The following is a 25,094-nucleotide window of genomic DNA, read 5'->3' on the forward strand; positions in this document are numbered from 1 at the left end:
CCGAGGGGGAAAGGGCCTGACAGCCGAGAGAGGCTGGCACTGGGTTCCTGGTTCTGTTTGTTGTTGCTGCTGGTGGTGCTGTTTGTTTGTCTTGTCTTTTATATATATATTCTAGTAAAGAACTGTTATTCCTTTTCCCATATCTTTGCCTGAAAGCCCCTTAATTTCAAAATCATAACAATTAGGAGGGAAGGTGGTCATATTTTCCATTCCAGGGGAGGCTCCTGCCTTCTTTAGCAGACACCTGTCTTTCAAAACAAGACAGTAGGGGGATTTGTAAAATACATGGCACTGGGGATTTGAAACGGCAGAATACCTGTCTCTCAGCTTGGCAGCCCTTCTGCACCTCTGTTCTCCACCTGAATGGAAAATAAAGGCTCTGGGGAAAATAAAGCTCTGCTGACACACTGAAGAAGCAGGGCTTACTGGACTGAAAGGGCTTGCAGGAAGAAGTGGCAAAATTCTCATTGCCTTTAAAGAGGCCTGGACTTTGTCTAACACTTTTCATTGAGGTTTTGTGTATGGTTCCTACTGGTTTCCAAGTGGGACATAGACCTTTTGGGGTGAAAGAGCTTGTTAGTGGTCTTGCAGCAAAAACAAGAGGAGGAATGAAATTCAGTACAGGGAGTGTGATGGAGCTTGCTCGAATTCCTCTGAGGGAAGGAAAAGGTTTTATCCTGTTCCTGGGCATATGGCAACATAGCAGAGCCCTTTCTGCTTGCTATATCATGCAGCTAATAAAATTCCTGTGCTCCACACTCAGCAGATGGTTTTGTAGCTGATGAATGAACCAGAATGGGATCCTGTTCCCTTTCCTGCAGCTTTCCTGGCTGTGCAGTGCTAGAAAGAGCAAAGGTCACCCAGGAGTTGCTGCATATGTCGATAATGTAGCAGAGCAGGGCTGTTAAACCTTGACAGCTTGAACAAGGGATCATCAAGGAGGTGGGGAAGAAAAGAGAGATGAGTGAGATTTCAAATGCTGTGTTGAGAGACACTGCAGAATCTTTCATCAGAAAGGAGAAGGTATTTTAAAAGCTGCCTCCACTGAGTGAGCTTTTGCAGGACTGCAGTGACATAGCAAACTCCAAGGCTGACCTTCCCCAAGTGGCCTTCTCCGTGCACCAAAAATATTTCCAGATCAAGCATGGACCCCCCACGCAGAAAATTGCATCTCAATAATGAGTGGTTCACTTTTCTCCATTTCCTTGCAGCAGCCATGTGGCACCAAAAGAGATCCTCCACTGATGGGCTGAAATTCCTGGAGTGTTACTGACTTTGCCAACCATTTTTACTCCCTGTAGTTTGGTCACAAGCCATGGTCAGACTCATAAATGTATCTGGAAAACTTTACATGGAGTTACATATGGGGCAGAAGAAAGGTTTTTATGGCAGCTTGAACCAGGACTGTGTGTGCAGAAATACACTAGAAATTGTTGTCTCTCATTGGCATAAATCTGCTCTCTCTCCATTTGCCGTACAGAGAGAGGTCAGGACTATGTAATGTCTGAAGGAACAAATTCAAGACTTTCTTCATAATAACAGATGAACATGAAAACACAAAGGGTGTAAACAGTGTAGTGATGATGTCTGAGTCTGCAGTTTGAGGGTTGAGCAGTACCAGCTTACATGGTGTTGGCTACATGGGGTGCTCTTCAGGACTTGACTCTTCACCTGTGATGTCTGTGTGGGGCAGGAAATTACAAGGATTCAAAAAAGCCCTGCAGAAAACCTGTGGAAAAGGAGAAGGAAGAATTCTCCAAGTTGCTGAAGCTCTCCCTGCTGCTTCCCTCCTCATTACACCTCTGTGCACTCTAATAAATAGCAAACAGCTGCTGGGGCTCATTCCTTGCTGTTACGCAACAGTAAGAAGTGTCCAAATGGAGCTTAAAAAAAAATCTTTTAATAACAGCATACCTCCCCTAAACTGCTTCCAGCACAACCTTTCCATACAAATCATCCCAGAAACACTTTTGAAGGTCCCAGTAAAGCATGAACGGCCTCCACTGGTATTCTTAGAGGACTCCTTGGAGTAAATTGAGAGCAGGCAGCCACTGCTGGTGCCAGCATCTCCCTTGCTCCATTCTCTCTCTTTCTCCCACTTCCCCAGGGTTTTTAATGGCCTCAATTAGTAAAATGTGTCCTGTAATGCTGAGACTATCTTTGTGTTCATCTGCTGTCCTGCTCTACTTGTGAAATAACCCACCCTCCCTGCCAAGTTCGGACAGCCTTTACAAGTCCCCAGCCCTGGCTGTGCAAGATAATTCTTCCCCAGGTTTCAGCAGGCATTGCTCTGCTGGGCTGGGGCATCTGTGGGGGCAAGAGAAGACCCAACAGATATGCAGATAAACGCTACCCTCCCTCTTCCACTGATGCTTACAAAGACAGCCCTGTGGAGTCCACCCAATGTCTTACCCCTGTAAATAAGACACTGAACTGCCATGGGCTGCCATCAGCACAGGAGAGATGCTACTGGGACGGGTGCCTGGGCATGAAATTAAAAAAACAAGTGTCTCCAAAAAAAGAGAAGACCAAGCTTTCAAACCCAGCAGCTGCCTTGAAACAGCTGAGCAGGAGGACAGGGGCAAGGCAGCTTCCCTGAACTGGGAACCATTGGTTTGAGAGAGGCTGCAGAACAATAGGGAGGGAAGAAGGGACTGGCAGCAAGTGCCATTTCCATCACCTGGTGTTGCAAATCATCCCCATGGCAAAGAACCTGGGCCCAGCCCCCATTCACTCATAGGCAACTGCAGATGGACATGATGGAACTCATTTCTTGGAACTGTTGCCCTGACAAAAGGAGCTGTTGCATGAGCTGTAGAACCTGTACTTGGAAGCTGGTGTTCAGTTATTGCATGTCTCATAAATCCTAAGGTCTGGCTGAAAGTTTTCCCATCATCAGTATATCCAAAATAACTTTTTAAATGGGGATTACCTGCTGCTTAGTGACACAGTAACTTTGCTGCAGGAAATGGTGGATTCTCTCCCTTCCCTCAGTTTTTGAAGAATTTTCAAACTTCCTCTCTCTGAGTCCTTTTTTTGCTCTGCCAGCGCTGGACCAAATGACCAGAGGTTTCAAAGCTCTGGGGACGCAAGTATACCCACACATTATATGATCAATAAATGTAGTTTCCTTTGGAAATGCTGAGCACACGTATTGCTGCTGCGCTCCACTTTCCTTCTTTTGCAGCACATTTCTGAAAATACCAGTTTCTAATAAAGTCTGTCTTTATCTAATCTGGTTAAAATAGTCCACGTGGAAGCTGAGTCTGAAGCTGAATTATTCTTATATCAGTGTAAGATTCATAATGCGAAATAAAATTATAAAATAAGGATTTTTTTATACTGGCATTTCTCAGGTCTTCATTTTACAGCTGTAAGGTTCTGTGGATGCAGTGTTATTTGTAACAAACACTGATGAGAATAAGAATGCAGGAATGACCTTTCTGGGACAGATCAAAGGGGCCATCTGTCCTGGTAACTCACTTCTGACATGGGCCCATGTTGAGGAAAAGGGTATTGGAAATGAGGGACCCTTCCCCCAGCTTTCCTTCAGACTTTCTCAGCTTGAGGTTGTATCCAGACCCATGGACCAGCTCTTCATGTGGTCTTCTGTACCATTTGCTCAGGCACGGTGAAAATCTGGGCTTTATTTGAAATCCCAAACTCAAAAGCAGTTGGTCCAAATGCAATAAATCACTGAAATTAGACAGCTAGTGTTGAGATTACAAATTATCCAAGTCAAGCTTATAAAGATTTACTTCTTGCTCTGCTTTCAGGTTTCAAATGTGTTTTTCTTCATCCTACAACATACATGTACACTCAGAGTTTTATTGGAAAAGGCTCGGAGTAAATCTCTTTATTATTAAGGAGAGTGGGATTCAGGGCTTTGGATAGGGGAGATTTAATTCAGTTCCCCCTACCTCTGGGACACCCCTGCAGTTGCAGCATGAGATAGGGCAGTTTTGTCTCCCATTTCTTCCTGAAAAATGGTTAATTGCTCCAAGAGATGTTCACAGCTCAGCAGGACAGGCATTAGCCCAGGCAAATGTCAGCAATTCCATCCTGACCCAACATGGGTGTCACATCCAGGAGCCTGCCTTGGACTAGGACCTGCACAAGCATTTTCAGGGGAAGAGGCAAGAAAACATGGAATAACCTGCCCATAATGTCTTTATAAACACTAGTTTATTTCTAGTTTCTAATAACCAAATATTATGTGAGAAAAAAAATATTATTTTTAGCCACACAGCTGGGGGTCAACTATGACTATTAACTGCTTCCAGGAAAAATGGGCCAGGCTGCAAAGCCAGTCCTCAAAAATGAGGAAATGTCATCTCTGTCCAGTTTTTCTCTCCTGGAACATCAACAGCAGGTTTCAGACACCAAGGGAGTGCTGGCCCAGCAAACTACCATGGTCCCTGCTCAGAAACCTTTTCACACCCCTCTGCTTATCCTTCGTACTTCAAAGGTAGTCACCACCCGGCTGATCCAGTCTTGGGTTTTCTGGCAGAAGCAACTCTCGCAGCTCCACCTCTGCCACAGACTTTGTACATGAGCTTAAGCAAGACATTGAACTGAGGAGTTCTCAGAACAGAGTAATGACACCTTCTTGGGCTATTCAATCCAACACAAACGGTATTTGCTTGTACAGTAGTAAACAGGCTTATATCTGCTCTTTCTGAGGCCTAATGTCATTTAAAAAAAAAAAAAAAAATTTCCACTTTTTTCAGTGGTTTAAAACATGAAAAGTGATTCACTAATACATAATTTAAAAACTAGGCATATTTTTTTTTGCGTTTCCTTTTCAAAAGCCTAACAGGCCATGGTAGACATGAAATCCCAGCACATAAATGGGACCCCCCTTGCCTAAACATTGGGTCTGTTTTACATTCATCATAAACAGACACTGAGCAAATGCAGTAAGAAGATATGTATATTAAACTGGCTCGATTTTATCATCCACCTATAACTGTTGCCCCTGGAAAAACCTTTTTGAAAATCTTTGATTCAGATCTACAAAGCAAGCCCTTGATCTGCATGAATCCTCGCTCCATGACTGTGGATTTTCATCACTCTGAAGTGAGATACAAAGTCACCTGGGAAAAACTCCATTTTCACTGAGTCTAAATAAAAGTCAGAGACTCAATCTGCAGAGTCCTCCATCAGCCTGAAAGGTTTGCACAAATGGAGCAACAGTTTGGACAAAGTCTCAATCCCAGCCATAAATCATCAAGACATTAAAGCTCCACATAGGCTTTTAGATCTTGCAGCAGGTTGAATGACATCTTAGAGCTGCAAGGAGTCCTTTAGGGTGAAGACCAACTGATCAAGTAGGAGATAGTGAATGTTGCCAAAGGACGTTGTCATTAAGCTCAACCAGTTCTTAGACAATGGGACAGGCTGCCCTCCCAGGAAGCCTGAAGAGCTCATGAGGTTTAATGCAGAGAAACACAAAGCTCCATGCTGGGGGTGGAATAACCCCACAAGCAGCCCAGACTGGGGCCAGCTGAATAGACCCAAGGGTCTCAGTGGACTATAAGGTGCCCACAAGCCAGCATTGCGCCTATGCAGCACAGGACAATCACATCCACAGAGAAACAAGCAGGCTGAAGAATGTAACTCTTCTTCTGGGTACACCACACAGTTATGAGAAACAAAGGAATGGGTATCTTGAAAAAGATACACATCTTTCAAAGAAAGCTTGAGTCTGACAAAAGGTTGAGATGCCAAACAGGATACAGTTGGTATCTTGTCTAAACAGCACCAAAAGGGAGGAGATCTATTTAATAGATAGGTATGGTTTTTTTTTTTTTTTCTTTTTTTTTGTTAGAGGGCTTTACAGCTGTGACTGTTGTAGACAGGCAATGACTCATGTGGTTTACGTTACAAAGGGGTCAAGTAAATACAATACTTGAAACTGCAAGTGCCCCCCAGCCCTGGTTTAACAGCACTCATGTCCTCCCACCCACAACTGGCATCTTTCAGCAAAACACATCTCTTGCAGGTTCAGGCAGGGACAACATTGCCCAACTCCACTGACGGCTCAAAAGTCCAGCAAATGTCTGAAGCTGCTGTGTTCTGGACAAGTGACCAGAGTTACCTCCTTGGCTTTGTCCTGTGCTTTTCCTAGTGTTCATGAAAAAATGAAATGCTACCCTAGATGAGAAACACATAATATATTCCAGCATAAAGGAAAAGATTGAAAACACACAGAGATAATAACTCTTCCTACATGAAGGAAATTATTAACTCCAGAAATTATATACAGGCTCTTAATGCAACAGATCTTTTCTTTGGATAAATGTAGGTTTGGGAATGGTTTTGACCCTTGGATGCTGTTTTTCCTTTAATCCTCTAATCTCAGATCTCTACTCCAGCTCCACTCTCACTTTTTGTCTTGACTTGTCAGGACATGGACAATTTATACTTTTTAAGTATTTTGCTGTAGTTCTGTATCACATTTTGGGTCATACTAGAGATGAGATTTCCAAATTGAAAGAAACTTACATCTTTTAATAAGTTTGCCATATCAGCTCCCTGATACAAAGAGCTTCTTACCTGGTGATTCCTGGGACAGCATTTCCAAACAAAGCAGGTCTTGCCCAAAGCTGAATTTTGTTTCTGTAAGAGCAGCTGTCACCCTCAGCCAGCTCTAACATGGCATCAGAGCCATTCAGCTCCCCCTGAACAGCAGTGCTTGTTGAAGCCAGGTACGTACCAGGAGAAAAAGAAAGGCCCCTGACATCAGACAGATGGGGAGCTGCAAGAGCAAATCCAGAGGAGACCATGAAGATGCTCTGAGAACTGGAGCCCCTCTGCTCTGGAGGCAGGCTGGGAGAGCTGGGGGTGTTCAGCCTGGAGAAGAGAAGGCTCCAGGCAGACCTTAAAGCATCTGCCAGGGCCTAAAGGGGCTCCAGGAGAGTTGGAGAGGGACTTTGGACAAGGGCCTGGAGTGACAGGACGAGAGGGAATGGCTCCCCACTGTCAGAGGCAGGGTTAGATGGGATATTGGGAAGAAATTCTTTGCTGCAAGAGTGGTAACACCCTGGCACAGGTTGCCCAGAGAAGCTGTGACTGCCATTTCCCTGGAAGTGTTCAAGGCCAGGCTGGACAGGGCTTGGAGCAATGTGGTCTAGTAGAAGATGTCCCTGCCCATGGCAGAGGGGTTGGAATGAGACACTCTTGAAGATCACTTCCTACACAAGACATTCTGTGATTCTATCATATGATTCCATGACTCATCCATGGCTGCTGCCATACTCCCATCAGAAGCACTGACAAGGCTCCAGCCAGCACCCAGCTTCTTCAGAACCAGCTCCATGTTAAGACACTGCAGTCAGCTTCTGATCTGCTCCAACTTACCAAGCTCCAGCATGTCTAACAGACATGCTTTTATTAACTGTTGTCCATCTTGTCACCAATCTCCAGCCTGATCCAAAGCCCTCAAGTCAATAGAAGTCTCTCCCTGTCAAAATCTCTTTTGATCCCTCAGCACTGCTAACAGAGCTTTCTTTCTCTGAAAAAACTACCTGAAATTTATTATTTTAATTTCAAGCATTGTAAAAGTGAATTATGATTTTCAATACATTTTGGAAAAACTCTGCAAAACATATGAAGTCACCAACTGAGACATAAATTACATGTCGTTTGTTGCTGCTTTCAAAATAAGATTTTATCTGTGTGCATTTTAGCTCCTTCAAGGCTAAGCTGTTTTTGCTGTGCTTACTCATGTGAGTGATTGTAGAGGGGTCCAGCTTTTTTTTTGGAGTAGCTCTTTTCAGTGTAAACCAGTCATTTCCAATTTGGCCTTAATTAGTAAAGCATTTCCTCCAGGAATTTATTAACCACAAGAGTAAAATCTACTCTTCCAAACCCTGTCTTTTTCTTCAAGACCTGCTCTGAGAAGCGAAATGTAGAGCCACAACGGTCATTTATATCTGGTTTTCAACTAGCTTGGACAATGTCATGTTGGTTAGATGTTGCCTCCCCTTTTCCAGCATTGCCCTGCTGCTCCAAAAATGAGCAATCCAGGGCAAGGGACAGTGGTCAGACACTGTTAAGCTGTGTCTTCCAAGTACCCCTGACCTCCCCTGCTTTTTCTTTCCCCCCCAGCCATGAGTGAGGAGAAGATTTTGACCAGCGCCTGTCCCACAAGCAATAGGCTAAGACCACCAATTAGCAAAGAGATTTGACCAATAGTTAAGAAATCTCAACATCTGTTACTGGCGGAATGGCTCTGACCTGTTCTTGCTTTTTTCAAGACAATTGCATATGAAATTAATTTGACACAATCAGCTGCACTTGTTTATTTTCTTAAGTCAGGTTTGCATCTGTGTTTTCACTGCAGTCATGGCTCTGACATTGCATCCAAGCCTCTGATGCAAGGGAAAGTCTGTGTTTTCTCCTGAATTTTACAAATCTGCATATGAAGAGCAGTTTCTACATTCCTAGTGAGATGTGCAAAATGATAAGGTTTATCTCCAACTTCATGTATGTATGAATAAATATGGCTGTCTGGAGATTATCCACTCCCTAAAACTTCTGTTACTTCATGTCAGACCCACATCTGCACATCATGGTGCATTCACCTCATTTCCATGTCGGTTATATTAAATATAGGTGCATATGTGCCAACCTACACATACCAAACCTGTGACTGGGATGGTATCTTGTAGCATGAGAATCAAGTGCTTGAGTTCCAGCCCCTTTGCTTAAAATAATGATGACCTCTCTGGCCATCCTCAGAGGTAAAAAGATAATTCTCCTTATTTGCCACTCAGTTAAGCCTTTTCAAGTGCTGAGGATTGACTGATTAGCATTTAGAAAGATCTTAGATAAGTGTTAAGAATCTGGTTTATAAATGCACACCTACTATATAGTTTCTTAAATATTAAGCTGTAACCAGGCTACAGGAAATTGTTAAGGCAATTGTTACAGGAAAGGTAATTATTATTATTTCCTCTGGGGGTGATGTTTTATCACCTTGGAAACAGTCAGCATTTGCATTAGATATAGATCATAAAGAACTATGCACAGTAACTTATATTGTTTACTATTGCAGCTCAGATATTCCCTTCAGCTTTGTCTTGCAAAGAAATGCACCACTTTGCCATCAAGGTGCCTGATGAATTGTAGCTCCACAGAGCCAGTGCTGATAGAAATGATACCACTGCTTACCAGGCTCAGTGGACCAGAAACTCCTCTCTAGACCAGATCAGATAGATCCCAAAACCATTTACGCCCAGTGTCCTCTCACACACTGTACTTGAGGAGGGGATTCAAGAGAGAGGCACATCTTGTCTTTCCATTCAAAAGAAATCAGCTTTTCCCCACTGTGATGCTGTCTGCTTGTGCTCCCCTTCCTTGAGGCTGAGAGAGCCTGAAGGCTGAACCTGGGGCTTAAACAGCCTGCTCATTACTGACCTGGGAAGGTGGAGGTGGGCAAAAGAGATTTTAATTATCTTTCCAGGTGTTGCTAAACCCAGAGGTAGTGTGAAGTTAGGGGGAAAGCAGGTGTTATTGCAGAGGTTGGCAGAACAAGCAGGGAACCAGCAGAAGTTGCTGCAGACTAGACAAAGACATCAGCAAAGAGCAGAAGACCCTTCCTGCATGCCTTGCATGGGGAGATGGGATCTGCTGTAGTATGGGTGAGGGGACAGGAATGCAGCCTACAGATCCGTTGCTGGCAGGTGAAGTCAGTCAAGCTTTGTCTTTGATAACAGTCATCACTCTCAATGTGGATGCACTTCCATGTAGGTAAGATGCCATTTTTCTACCCCAGAAGCATTTCATCAGCATGGTGATTATACCATGCAATCCCAGCCAAAGGACAGCCTCTTCCAGTAGGTGTGATGGTGGAAGAATATGCTCTTCGAGATCAACCACAGCTGCTCTTCATCCTCAAGCCATCCAGGTCTGTCAGTAAACCAGCTTATCTGGATGATCACCAACTTTTTTCCTACTCAACACCAGCAGTTTGCCACCTGAACACCTAGCACAGACACAATCTCTGGGAATGGAAATCTTGGTGAATCTCTGACCTGCAGATTTTGGTGCCCAGGTGCAACACCCAGAGTCTGGGATAGAAAAAAGCAATTCACCTGTCTTTCTGCAGGATATGGGAATTCCTGCACTCTTCCTCCTCTCATCACACACCAGTCATACAATGAAGAACACATTCAAAGCATAAACAGTGGAATTAATCAAGGGAAGTCTCCCCAGACATGAGGTTCTTTCTTCACCTCAAGACCACCAAGCAAAGAAGAGCCAGGGAACACAGCCATAGCAGAGGGAAACTGCTCTTCCTATAACCATTAACTGATTTGCCCTTTGGAAAGGATAACTGGCAATGTATTCAGAAGTGTTACAGGCTTTCTACAGAGTCAAGCCTTGGGGCCACGATTTACACCCTTACAGATGGCACATTTATCAGCTGTTCAGGCAGCCTTTCCCCTTTGGCCAACACAGTCAGAAAATTTTCATCAACAGCCCCTTCTGATTTCTACTTATAAAATCTGCTGCTTCAGGACTTCTGTAAGACACAACAAAGCCATCAGCATGACCTTTAAAAACAGGTTTCATCTGTGTACTAGTTTGAAAACAAACTAGTGGGAGACACCAAGTCAAAATAACAATTCAATAGGGAAATAAAATAAAGGGGAAAAATACAAAAATAAAGGCAGAAAACACTGGGTTAAACTGACAGAGTCAGGATACAACCAGACACCCTGTTAATCAGGGTGGTGGTAGCAGTCCGATAGAACGGTGGCTGCAGTCCTCCTGAAGAGGTGATCCTGTAGAAAAAGGGTCTGCTCTTCCTCAGAAGGTCCAGTGGCGGCTGTGTAGCTCCTGTCCTCTGGCAATCCAGTGGAAAGGTTGTCTCTGGTGTTTGGAATCTCAGATTATATCCAGGATGGAATGCTTGGTTCCTCCCTCTGGGTGGAGCATCTCACAATGGGGTAATGAGTTATGAGGCCAAGTGTTGATTAGGCTCATTAACAGAAGATAGTCCGGAGGGAGTTATCTCTGAGTCATGCGGCAGGACAATGATGGGCCATTAACAGAAAGATAGTCTGGGGGGGAGGAGGCAAGGAAACACTGCCCCACCTGATTTCAACAGCTCATGAGGATGGTAATAGAATACACTGCAACCCAAGACAATCTGCATCACATGAGCTTATTTCTTTCAGTGGAGACTGAAGGGAGTTTGACTTGGTGACATTGGAGGATTCCTGATTTGTGACTTTCACACACCCCTCACAGCTGAAAAGCTGATGAGATATTGAGAGCAAAGCATGAAGTCCATCTCATCTCAGGCCCTGGTTTGACAAGACTTCCCAGTACAGAGATTAAAGAAGAAAGTTGTGTGCCTCAGTTGTCCCTCAACCTGAGACCAGCAACCAGATTTGGGCATGACTTGGTCGAAAAGGGATGTGAAGTAGGAGATACGAGTCATACAATTAATTTGACGTATAGGAGAAAGCTTTGGCTATATCAAAAATGATGGCAAAGTGGTGGAGGCTCAGCTGTGCCGCAGACCGCACAACTTCCACCCATCCAGGGGCACCTGCAGTGGCTTAAAATCACCCTTGTCATGTCTGTAGCGCCATTTCTGCCTCCCACTGCTGCCCTTTCCATGAACGGCTCTCCCAGTGTGAGACGTTCACAGTGCCACTGGCCTTGGCAAGGGTATGCACCATGAGGCCACAGCTACAGCAGGACACTAAGAGCCCGTGAACTGTATTTTTGCTGCTTGGAGTGGCTGGAATGAGTTGGGCTGGGTCTTGTGGCTTCCTAATGCTTCAGCAATGTCTCTAGACAGAAGGCAGTGGAGTCTAAAGGTACAGTGAGGCTCCCAAACAATGCTGCACATTCAGTCCCAGCTGATCAGCTCTGCAGCTCCATGTTGTCCAGCACTCTACGCTCACTCTCACTCCTGTGACATTAAAAACCCTCATCTTAGTTAGCTCTATGCAATTCATATTGAGGGATAAGAACATAAAATTCTTTGAGTCTTCTTTTCAGTTGCAGCATATTTTCAGCTGAAACTCAACAGAAAGGTCAAGAACTGCAGATTTTTTTCCTGTTAAAATTTCGCAGAGCCTTTTATCCAAACTAGCTGACAATATGTCAGTGGAATAGCTTGGGAGAGCTGGAGTCTCTGAATATTTGGGCCGGCAGGGGGCTTCATGGACTGTGGTGCTCATTGCAAACTAGTCTGAGGGACACTTCAGACCATCGACTGCAGGGAAAGCCATGATCCACTGCTGCTTTCATTTCTATCCTGATGCATTTTGCATAGTCGGTTTGAAATGAAGTTTGAAATGAAGCAAACCCACACCGTCTGAGCATCCCTTTGCTCTCAGGAACTGTGAGCCTGCTCTGCTCCATGTGTCATTTCAGAATGTGCCCAAAGATTTTTAACTTCTTTAGAGCTCAAAGTGGGTATTAAGAGAAGGCTGGAGCCAGCAGAATCCTTCTGAAGGAGATGCCAGCAATTCTCCCCTCTGCAAACAGGCTGCTCTTGGCCACAAAGCCATCACATCCTGCAGCTCCCACTGAGCTGGGTGGGCCAGGCTCCCCGTCTCTGCATGCTCAAGTAGCTCTTTCATGAGCAAAGTGTCACCTCATCTGCAGGGAATTTGCATGCAGATTATACAGGGCTCCTAGCAGCAAAGAGACTGCAATGGCAGCTGGCAGCCTGCTGCTCTCTCTGTGGGGACTTCAGTGCTGCAAGTATGTACCCCCGTGCCAAGCCGTGGCTTGTGGCTTCCTGCTGCTGGAGTAACTCAGACCCCAGGCATCCATCTGTGTCGCATCAATATTGCAGCTGGCATAACTGCAAACACACTGATAGATAAGGGTATAGCAGGTCACGGGTGCAGAGCACCCTCCCCAGCTCCTACGTGGATCATGCAGGACACCTTCCTTTTGCACACTGACACAAGAACATTCCTCCTCTCCCTGCTGCTAGTGCACCTCAGGTCAGGTCTGGTCCCTATCCCTTTTGAATACAGTTAGAAAAGCTTGAAACTGCAACATCTAGGTATTTGCTGGGGTTTATTCCAGCACCAAAAGCCCCTGCAGAGATCTAACCTCTTCTTTGCTGTGCTGGACCCTTCAACATCACTATGTATCCTCCAGAGAAGACAAAAGGCTCTCAGGAGCTGGCAGCAGCCCTTACCTCCTCCAGATCTCTGCCAACAGGACATCAAGGACCCTTTTCACATTCCCCATTAAAACTGTACTGGTTACACTGCACATGAAGTATTTCTCTAATCCTCATCTTTCTACTGCAGTATAGGGGAGAAGGAGGTGAATAGTTATTTCAGCCCAGGGAAATTAATGGTCAAGCAGAGCCCCCATGGATGAACATGTTGGCAGAATGGTAGAGCACACGTGTAAGCTAAGCTTTCTGGCCCCTGTCTGTCAGAATATCGCAAAATGTTGTCTGCTTGTTGTATTGGTTTTGCATGGCCTGGTTTTTGGTAGTGGGGGGCCACAGAGGTGGCCTCTGTGAGAAGCTGCTGGAAGTCTATGTCCAGCAGAGCCAGTCTGTGATGGCTCTGAAGATGGACGTGCCACTGGCTAAAGCTGGGCCAATTAGAGATGGAGGTAACGCCTCTGTGGTAACATATTTAAGAAGAAAATCAAAACAAAGTGCACACAGTTTTTTTCTAGCCAGAGAAGAGGAGGAGGTGAGACCATGTGAGGGGAATAACATGGAGGCACCAAGGCCAGTGGAGAAGGAGGGGGAGGAGGTGCTCCAGACACTGGAGCCGAGATTCCTCTGCAGGCCGTGGTAAAGACCATGGTGAAGCAGCTGTCCCCCTACAGCCCATGAGGATCCACGGGGGACCAAAGCCCCCACCCCCCATCTCCCTGCGCTGTCAGTGGGAAGGAGGGAGGGGTTGGGGAAAAAAGGTGTTTTAAGGGCTCATTTTACTTCTCATTATCCTCCTCTGATTCTGTTAGTAATAAATTCACTTTGCAACTTTAAGTTGAGCCTGTTTTGCCTTTGAAGTGTTTTCTCCCGGTCCTTATCTCAACTCATTAACCCTTTGTTAATTTTTTTTCTCTCCTCAGCCCAGCTGTGGCAGGGGAGGGTGAGCGAGCGACTCGCATGGGCGCCTGGCGTTGGGCCAGTGTCAAATCACGACACTGGTAAAGGCATTTATCTGCAGTGCTGAGGCTGTGCTTCCAGCTGCTGGAGAAGCCTTCTGACTGTAGAGACAGCTTGAGGACACCACATTAGGTCTTCAGGTTCTGGGTGCGACCATAGTGGGTCTTTGAAGACTGGATGTTGATAGAGTTGTTTATAGTAGCCAAAATGGGCTAGCTCTCACTCTCCTTTCTTCCCCGTTCTCCTTACGGCTTTGATGAGACAATAACCCATGAAGCCTGAACAGGACATTTTTGAGCCTTCTTGGCAAAAAGAACAATATATAAACAGTGGGGAAGAAGCAAACTTAACACTTTTCAAAAAAGTAAAGGCAATGTGCAAGGTGAGACAACCCATTATCCAAGGTGATTGAGAGAAATTGTGGATTAAATGTATATCCTTATGTATTGCTGGTTTATCAATCAGATATCAACATGGAGTGGAAGGCAGCAGGAGGGGAGAAAGATTTCGCTTCTCAGCTTCTCTGGCAGCCACTGACTGCTGTTTACGAACCCCTGAAAATGTTCAACACACTTTACAAGGCACATGTGCTGAAGGCTCTGGGCTGGGGGTGGTCTGTGGATGCAGTTCCTAAAGGCCCTACCCCACTTTTGCTGTGGGACACTTGGAAGTTGGTCCCACTAGCTGCAAGTGTGTGGGCTGTGGATCACAGACTCATCTCTCTAACAGAGAGGGGAAGAGTAAAAATGTCAAGAGCTCATTAAAAATATAGAAGCACAGGGAGTGTGAATGTGAAGAGCAAGTAGGACACGTGTTAGTTCAAGTTACTGAATCCCAGGGCTGCTCTAAGCAAACAAACTCACCATAACCCACTTTTCAGTGGAGAGAGATGGAAACCTTCACATCATCCAGTCTAGCCACTGAGTCCTTGACTGGGTCTGGGCTGCTGACCCACAGTGAGCATCTGGAAGAGGAGATGCCAGAGTGAGTTAAATTAAAAACCTCAACCAAGCCTGTGAATGCACTCATTTTCATCTTCAACCACCACTTTCAGCTCACAGGATGTATGTGCCACCAGCTAGGAGAAATAGTGCAAGGCTTAATGATACAAAACTAGAGATATGCTGTGAGAAGGCAGATTAAGTAAGGGGGAAGAGTTGTTTGGTTTCAGGATTTTATTTAGATGCCTCAGGGCAAAGCATAATACTTATCCGTTTTATTCCCAGGCCATTAGGGTTTGAGGTTTTGCCCCATTTTAGAGACAAGTTTAGGAGAAAAACACTCTGGAATGAGTGTTTCCTCTAAGAAAAGGGTTAACGATCCCTTTCTGCCAACAAGAAATTAATACTAGGGATGAAAGTGAAAGAAAACCCAATCGTTTATTGACAAGAGTGCCCACACGGGACGGGAAAAGGTAAATAAATGCTAAATATTGAACGGTCAGACCTTACCCCCCACAAACACATGCATACCGGAACGAAAACACAAAATGCCAGGGAAAAAAAAACAACAGCGGTTTGCCACATGGTGGGTAGAAAATGGCGTGGGCTTTCAGGGGAAAAAAACAAACAAAAAGCCCCCAGGAGATTCAAGCAGCAGTTTAGGCAAACAGATGTGAACCTGGTGAATCTCTGATATCAGTCCCCCCTCTTCACAGCAGATGAAGCAGATGGGCTTGGTGTGCTTTCTCTCACCAGCTCGGCTTTTTCCCAGACGTGAGGCCGAAACGGAGTGGCCCCTCACCTTTCCCGCTGGTCCCAGCCGACTCCTCCCCCCGCCGGCCGTCCTCTCTGATCTCGGACCAAAACCAAACCGTCCAGTTCATTCTGAAAAGCCGCCGAAAGATTGCTGCTGCAGCCTCTCCGAGGCCGGGGAAGGGGGGAAAAAACCTTCTTGCCTAAGCTAACAAAAAACCAAGCTAGCCAAGCAAAAACCCAGACCGCACAGCATGCCTAATGCTTGGGGAGTGAGGTTTTCAAAAAAGTCCATAGAAGAGCCCAAGGCACCCTGGCATCCACCTTAAAGATAAAGCATCCATTTTTGGGCATAAAGCAGACGATCAGGGAATAGACTAATCCTCATAAATCACCCCAAGACAGGGTGAACTCTCATTTCATGGTAGGATTTATCCTTCCTGGCCCATCCCTCTGGAGAATACATTTTGGTATTTGACTGGCACCACATCAAACACTTCCAGTACCTGATGTGAGGTAAAACATTAAGAATCAGATATGGCCAGGCTTGAAACACCACCAGCGTTATTATAGCAGAAAAACTCCCTGATGACATTATTGAGCTCTTTCAAGGAGGCTACCAGCAGGATAATCCACCCGTTCCCTGCAGACAGTGAGCCAGGGGAAGAAGGAAGATGCTTCAGCTTTCCCTACGGAACTACTGCAAAATGAGCGATTATCTGCTGACGAAATGTGACAATGGCCAAGGGGGATGGTGGGCCGGGTGGAGCCCTCAGGTGATATTTCACATTTCCTCAGGCAACAATTCCTACACAGTATATTTTTGTTGTTGCTGGCATTCAAGAGCCTCCAGAAGAGGGGATTACAGGGTGGGATAAGGTTTGCCTGCCTGACAAAGCCTAGCTGGTGATAAGGGCTTCTTACATGTCTCTAATTTTAAAACTGGCCCTATCACCCTTTGCTTCTCTTGGTTCAGAGCCGACCAGTGGTAGCTAAGTAAGCAAGAAAAAATTGGTTAAGAGCTAAGAAATTGCTGGTAGGGGCTGAGAATCCACCTCCCCCTTTCTACCTCAGCCATGAAATGAGTCCCCAAGGCTTGAAGCATATTGAGATGTCATGCTCTTCCACTTGAACAGCCATCAGAGTCAGAAAACTGTCTTCCCAGCACAGATGCCAGGCACTTGGGAATCTAGACCTGCCTCCTCCACACACAACACCAAATTCTGGAAAGATAAAGAAGCCTTGGGGAAAACGTACAAAAGAGCTGGGGGGATAGGGTCCTGCCCAGCTGCTCACCTGCGCCAGAATCAGGTTATCTGTGCCTCAAACTTCCCTGTTACATCATTTAGTTTTATTTAGGTTATGATTGAGCATCCCTAGCCAGGGCTTGTGCTACGATATGTGAAAGACTATGTCCAGTCCTGGAGCACCTAGAGGCTTCTACCAATCAGGCATTACTTCCATCCAGAGGTAGAGATTAAACTAAGCTTGTCTGTCCAAGCCTCAAGAATTGGCATTGATTTATCTACCCTTGCCTTAAGTGCCATGAAAGGAACCCTAATGTATCCTTCCCAGGAAAAGACAGAAAGGTTTATCCCACCATCTCCACCCTCACGCTTGTAATACTCAGAGGTATCACACCACTCCTGAGCATTATTGCATTGAAACAGAGAAGACAGTGAGCTGCTGCAAACCTGTACAGGCCTAGTGATGGGAAACCCTGATTTACACCTAGGTGACAACTGTCACCTGCTTTAAAGTGTGGTTTTGAGAACAAAGCTCTGTCTCTTCTACATGGCTCTCTTTTACTTTGCATTTTTTGCCACCAGTGGGTAGGGAGAAGGAGAAGGGAGAAGAGGGAAGGAGAGGAGGAGAAGGAAAGCGAAAGGGAAAGGGGGAAAGGAGAAGGGAAAAGAAATGGGGAGGGGGAGGAGAAGGAGAAGGAGAAGGAGAACAAGCACTCAAGGTTAGTAAAGGTATAATAAAGATGGAAGTAGTAATACTTCATATGGCTCAGTTTGGAGAAGTCAGCAAGGACCCTGCTGTATATAAATCCCATCATGCCTGCCTCCTTGTGCTTGGATCATCAAGTATGATTGCTAAAACATGCAAGCCACAAACACTGACCCCCTGGCTATTTCACATACCCCATTAAAACCAGGTCCTGAAAATCAGTTAATCCCTCAATCGGAAACAAAAGAAATAGAGGAAAACATTCAACCATCAGAACGTGCCGGGAAAGCCCCAAGGGACATGCCACCCCAGGCTCACCATGCAATGATGTCTCCCCAGCACAGAGGTGAATTGGAGAGGTGATGCAGCACAGAGCAGGTGAGGGCAGCAAAGAGGATCTGGGTGACCCGAGACTGTGAAAGGTGATAGGACAGAAATTTTGAAATTTCTGCAGAAATCAGTAATATGCAAGATACCCTGATCAGGCTGACATGTCCATCTGTCTACTCTCTTTCACCTGGGCTTGTGGGCTGTTAGTTCCCAGCATCTGGACAGAGAGAGAGGCTGGAAGGAATTCGTCAGCACTGGAGACTTCTGCTTTTTTGGCTGCCTTCCTTCTACCAGAGAAACCCCAGGATTCCCAAGCCCGCCTTTCCCTGCCCTGCTGGGAGCTGGGCTGCGGCCGCCCTGCCCCCGCCATTGCTTCGAGCCTTCACTACTTTGTAGCCCCGCACGTCCTGCCTGCCCAGACCTCTGGGGGTTCCCACCGCAGCTCCAGAGTTCAATACATCTCGTCTGCCACTCAGGATTTGTGCTCGTCCCTGCTGTTCCCAAGGGTCCGGCCGGGCACAGGGATCAGCTAGCCAGGGGGTTTGTGAAGCCTTTGTTCCACCTCTTCCCAGGATCCCAGGCCGCTATTGCCACGTGCTCCCCAAGCTCACTCCGGAGCGCCCCCTGCAGCCGCGGGGGAACCATCGCACCTGCCCTGCTCACCGGGAGCCGCCAGCGCCCCTGCCGGCTGCAAGCGGAACTGCACCCGAGGGGAAAGGGCCCGACAGCTGAGAAGGCTGGCACTGGGTCTGTGATTGTTTGCTGTTACTGCCATAGTTATTGTTGTTTGTTTGCCTTGTCATACACACATATATATATAATAGTAAAGAACTGTTATTCCTGTTCCTCATATCTTTGCCTGAAAGCCCCTTAATTTCAAAATCGTAACAATTCGGAGGGAAGGGGGGTGTAATTTTTTTTTCTTCCATTTCAAGGGAGACTCCTGCCTTCCTTGGCAGACACCTGTCTTTCAAACCAAGACAGGTACGTCGCCTACACATAGCTGCACACTGGGGCTTAGAAAGCCATGGCTGCTCTGGTGGGATGCAGTCCTGGCTCCATCATCTTGGGCCCAGGCTCAGCTGGGTCTACAGGAGCAGCATTTTGTGGCTTCCAAAACTTTCATTGCCCAGTTTCAGATTTCATCAGGACCCTGCTGTGGCCCCTGGCAGCAACCAAGCCTTCACCTTCAAATCACACTAACGGCAGCATTTAGTGATGCAGTGGAGATCCCAAAACTGAGTGTACCCATGTGCTACACATTCAATCACCAGCATAACTGTTTGCTGTTCCTGCACGAAGGGCTTTTATCCCCAGGTCTTCTGCCCCAAAAAGATCTATTCAGACACACTCACACAATTTCAGCAGAAACTGGATCCAAAGAACATAAAAAATGCAGTCATATATCCACATGAGTAGGGGACACACAAAGTAATGCATTCACAAGAGCAGCAGAAATTCATTGATCTGGAATTATGCTTTCATTTACAACTTTCCCATGCAAGCCTTGGAAAGAAAACCAGATTGCAAAGAATTGTGTCAAGCTGACATGTACCTAAAAATGTGTCTATTTCTCCAAATGATCCATGCAACTTAGTTTGAACAAAAAAAATCAGGGTATTTTAGGAACAGTTGTGCCACAATTTCCCACCACTATTTCAGCACAAACTCAAGACTTGTCTTCTGATGGTTTCAAAACTTTCATTCTAACCTTTGAAAAGCAGCCCCAATGCAGACTGCCAGCTCACGTGGCCCTCTGAAAAGCTGGTCCCAGACTGGTCCTTCAGACTATTTCCAGGGGGAGATACATTTCATCTCCACCCATTCTTGCTGTCTGGTTCTTCATTTCTTATTTTGGTCTCCTCTCCAGATTTGCTGTGCTCTGTACGACGGGCTCACAAGAAAGTTGCCTTTGACTGATGAACAAGGTGACATTTGTGCCTGAGAAAGAAACCCTTTGGGTTGTTTTGCAGTGAAGGAGGCTACAAGAGGCCAAAACTAGCTATTGATTAATATGATGGAGCCAAACCCAGGGTCCTTTCAAATCCCCCTGGTTTTCCATTACATTCCTTAATAAACCCACAGGATGGTCATTTTTTCCCTGTCATGCTTTCATTTGCAGACCTCCTAAGACAATTTGGTTGGTTGGTTGTTCTTTTTTTTTTACGGGGGGGGAAGGTTTTTGGGTTTTTTTTTGTTTCAGGTTTTGGGGGTTTTTTTGGTTGGCATCACCATATGTCTTCTTTCAGTCAATGTGAACCACCACAAGTCCCCAGTCCTCCACCCCAATACAACCTGGATCCACCTTCTGGAGTCTAATGCAGCACTAACAATGAGGACTGAGGGCTGAAACCCCTACTGCTCAAAGCCAACATGGCTTGGCACAGATTTTGGCATTTGAATGCCATAGATCTGCAGTGCAGATTTTCATGCAGAAAAGAAAAGAAGGCTTCTTTCTTCACTGACTGCAGAGCCTTTTCATGGCCGCCATCGCATCCGCTTAGAAGGGTTAGCAGTGCTGAGTGGAACCATGTTGATGGCCACATTTGTCTTTATAATGACTGAAAAACAATGAAGTCTGTCTTTCCTTCTGCAGCCTGGACCTTGGAGCTTTCAATGCCAAGCTGTAACAGGAGGAAACAGAAGGAGACATGGGACAGTTGGACCATGCACAACAAAAATTAAAGAAAATTACTAGTTTCAAAGCCAGCACATATATGGGGAGGCAATGGGATTTGGCCACTGAAAGGATCATTCATGGTAGGTCAAACTTCATGTTTCCACACAAGGAGCTTGATTGGTTTCCTAGTCATTGCCTTTACTGTGTTCATCTGTTTCAAAAGCCTTGACAAGACAAGCTGTAAAGAATCCCGCAAAAACACCTTGGGGAACAACCTCTTGCTTGTAAAATAAGACCAATAGAAAATACATAGTGAGTACCAATTCTGCCTCAGCAAGACAAATGGATCAAAGTTCTCCCAGGTCTTTTCCAGCTCTCACTCCTGGGAAACATGAGCCTAGACCACAGATGCTTTATATCTCTCAATGCCTCCCATGCCATGGAGTCACATACATTCACCCTGGCTGAAGGTTTGGCCCTTGTGTTGGAATTGGCTGATAAGCGCGTCCTCTAAAGCACTTCACAACTTACTGGTGTCACCACAGGCAAGTGGGTCACAGTCAACCCTTGCTTTTTGGCATGGTGAGGTCCCCCCCATTTTATAGTGCCCATTAAAATCCTTCTGCATCTTTCTCAGTGTTATTTTTTTCCTGGGGTAAGTGTTGATGATGCATACATGAGACCCACAACACACAGCAGCAGGAAGGGTATTAGACATTGTGAATTGACTTGTAGTGGGAATTTTCTTGGCTATCTGCAAAGTTGAAGAGACAGGCAAGCCAAATGTGAAAAGCAGTAAGTAGGGAGACAATCTTGACAATCAGACCACCCCATAATTTTATAATGTGAGTTGTAAAAATCCATTACATAAATAAATGCTGCAATGCTCTTTTTTATAAGGAAATTGACAAAGTGGAGCTTTTGAGATGCTCACCAACTAAAAAATCTGCCTGGTGTGCAGCAAATGAGAGGCATGGGTTTCTTTCTCTTCCTACCTCTGCTCCTGATTCTTTCTGTGCCAGGCATTGCCCCACTAAGCATTTCCTCAATCCTGTGAATGTGACTCTGCTGTAGGACCAGGTGTGCACTACCAGCCCCTCACATCCCAGTGTCAGTCATCCCATGTGCAAACCCTAAATATTATCCCCAAGAGCAGTCATTGAAGCCAGATTCAAGACATGCTTTAAGAGAGTGACAAAAATGAAGGAGGTTCCAGATAGTTTGCCGAACTGGACATAGTCCAGAGCTGCATCCTCAGATGAGGTGCTCTGGCTGACCCCCTTCACCTGAACTCCCAGATACCTTTCTTCACACACATCTTTGTTTATACTTCCCCTGATTTCTGTCTCAGCCCAGTACCTTTGCCAACAGGGCTCATCATCCTTTGAAATCTCAAAGGGGACAAGTCTTGCTTTATATGGGTGATGTTGAGAGGCATCAAAAAGAAGATCATTATTTGGGTCTTCTGAAATAGTCCAGAGCCTCCCAGCCTAAATCAATCAAAGATTTACAGTGGTTGTACCAAAGAGAGCACTTGGTTGGATTTGGATGCCTCTGAGTTGTACTAAATGCAGCCAGGGAAGGAAGAGGGACTCATCATGTGCTTACACATATTTGTTCCCAACCCGAGAAGCTCCCTGACTTCTGTGCCCCTACTCATGCCAGATGGAGCTGTATTGTATCAAGATCCCCAAATCTAAGGTCTTCTCTAGGTCACCAGGTTAAACTGTGTATTTCACTACCACCTGGGCTCGGGGATGCTAAAAGCAGGGCTTTCTCTTGGGATGGTCAGAGGAAATAAACCAGCTCCAAGGTGTTTTAAGGTGTGTCTGTCCATATTCACATATTCCTGTGCAAACACAGGAAGGAGCTACAGCCCACACCTAAGCACAGTCCAATGAGCACGCAAACTCTGGGATGTAAATCCGTCATACATGTAAGACATGTTATTTCCTCAGAGATAAATTTTGACTTTCTGCTAACTGCTGAATGCATTCTTGTGTTTGAGAATGAGTCTTTTATCCAGATGAAGAGTATGAAACAAGGGGTACAGGCAGTGGATATTTTTCTCAAAAGACTTTCCAGGCAGATATCTCAAGCCTGTCCTCTGCAGTAAGATCAGCAAAATGGGCTAGTTCTGTTTCTTTTCCAACACTTATACTTGCTCTTGTGTTTCTGCACTGGAGCCTCTAAGCACCAACAGGATGGAAGAGAATGATGCCAAAAGATGTGGCAGATGACAGAAATCCATGGATGAGGGTGTTTGAAAATGTTTAACTCCTTTCTGGCAAGTGTTTTTAAATTACTGTATTAACACAAGGTTTGTGGACCTGGGAGGATTCAGATGGGCAATTCATCACCCAGTCCAGCCATCCAGTCCAGCCAGGTGCTTTGAAGCAGGGACAACACTTTATCCCCCACCCAAGAGCTTTGTAGACTGAGCTCTGCTCTCAGCTGGGCACATCTAAAGCCCTCCTTCACATTTCAATCCACCCTACTCCAGCAGGACCCTGTTTTGACCTCCTGACTGTGCCATGCAAACTGAGCTAAAGCAAGAGAGGCTGCCAAGAATGGATCAGAACCTTGAGCAATCCCATGTCTAGTCTCAGACTCTGGTAAAGAAAAAATGTGTTGGCAAAACAGCAAAAAAGAACAAGCAAATGTGAATCAATAGCAGGAATCTCTTTCTAACTTCCAGCAAATATTTACTTAAACTCCCAGAGCAGACATGGACAAATATTGCCTCATCAGACCTTTTGGGGGGATTAAAAATGTCTTTTCAATGGAAAAAGAAAATCTACTCATTTTTGTTTACTTCAATTCAACTGTTTTGAGTTTTTCTCTTCTGAAAGGAAAGCTCAGGTATCTTAATTTTTGGTCTCTCTGTTCAGAAATCCTTCCACCTTCCTCAGAGAAAAAACATAACACGTTAAAAAGAAAAGAGTAAAAAAGGCAATTGGAGTTTTACATCAGATTTGTACTGGAGAATTGTTGGGGTCCCTCCCCCCTGCCATGGAGCCCTGGGAGATGGGCCCTGGGGGGGAGACACGGGGTTTCCCTGCCCCCGGTCAGCTTCATTTCCCATTGGTTGGTTTGTGTTCCCTGGTGTGGCCAAGGACCCTCGGGTCCCATGACTGCAGGGTTCCTGAGCTGAGCCCCGGCCATGCGGCTGGAGAAATAAACATCTCTGAAACATCTACCACGAATCTGGCCGTATATACTTCCTTTCCACGGGACTCCTGATTTGATATATGCTTGTTACAGTAATCCCCACTGCAACAACTGGTGGAGGAATGCGGGCAAGACACCGATCCCTGAGGAAGATTCGTGAGTAAAATAACCACTCTAGACCTCTCTCTTCTCATCTTGGTTTGGATATTCTCTCTGGACTATGGAAGAATCATGGGAAATGGGGCTCTCTGAGCCACAGAAAAAAATGTATCTAGAAGTAAAAGGAATCCTTGAACAACAAAACAGAAAAGTAATGCAACCGGGAGATCTAGAACGTTTTTTCATCTGGCTTTTCAAAAGGTTCTCCTATATTTCTCGAGACTTACTTTTTGATATCGAACCTCCTGAATCTTGTGAGGGGTGTTTCTGGGATGAGATATGGGATAAAGTATGGGATCAAAGAGAAGCCTTCCGTGCATACTTTACAATCAGGGAAGCTCTTGAGGAGCATTTGTATGGTCCCATTACCCCTAAAGCAGAAGATCATACTTATCCCGTGGCCGAGGCCGCGCGGCCGCCATCCCGGGAGCACATGACTGCAGCCGTGCCGGCGGAGGTGCCTGTGCTGGATGCGCCCAGCCCCCTCGGGAGCGCGCGCCTTATCGCGGACCCCATCCCTGTCTCGGGGTCCCCGGCCACGCGACCGCAAGTGAGGGAGCGATGCCGCAGGCGCCGCGGGTGCCGTGGGCCACGAGCAGCCAGGAACCGGGCATCGGGGTGGCAGGCTGCTCTGAGAGACTGGCTCGGAGAGCCCTGCGGAGGGAGAAGCGGCGGTTTCCACAGCGACATTAGAAGCCACGCAGCGCAGCACCGAGCCGGAACGGGGCCGCACCCAAAGCAGTGTGGAGTTTGCAGAGCGGAACCACTCACAGGGCACGGAGTCAGCAGCGATGGCAACACGGGGCCGCGCAGAGCCCGGACACGCACCGGAGCAGCGCCGCTCAGAGAGCGCGGAGCAGCCGCAACGCGGGGGCCCAGCCGAGACGTCGGAGCCGGCGAGGCGGCGGCCACGCGGGACAGGCACCCACGACGAACACGCAAGCACGTGACAGGAGGAGTTGTAGCCACGAAAGTCACAGGAACTGTGAAATGGTACAATGTAAAAAACAACTATGGATTTATAACACGAGATGATACAGGGGAA

At 46.1% G+C, this 25,094-nt stretch overlaps 1 long non-coding RNA gene across 1 annotated transcript; it reads right to left on the bottom strand.

Moving 5' to 3' along the window:
- Window positions 1–11,085: 11,085 nt before the first annotated feature.
- Window positions 11,086–16,118, bottom strand: LOC116438804. Its single transcript, XR_004237930.1, has 3 exons — window positions 15,866–16,118; window positions 14,986–15,086; window positions 11,086–11,935 (listed from the first exon to the last, which is right to left on the bottom strand). It is a non-coding gene; the product is annotated as an uncharacterized LOC116438804 (long non-coding RNA).
- Between the last annotated feature and the right edge of the window lie 8,976 nt (window positions 16,119–25,094).

This window comes from Corvus moneduloides, chromosome 2 (genome assembly GCF_009650955.1).
Source record: "Corvus moneduloides isolate bCorMon1 chromosome 2, bCorMon1.pri, whole genome shotgun sequence".
NCBI lineage: Eukaryota > Metazoa > Chordata > Aves > Passeriformes > Corvidae > Corvus > Corvus moneduloides.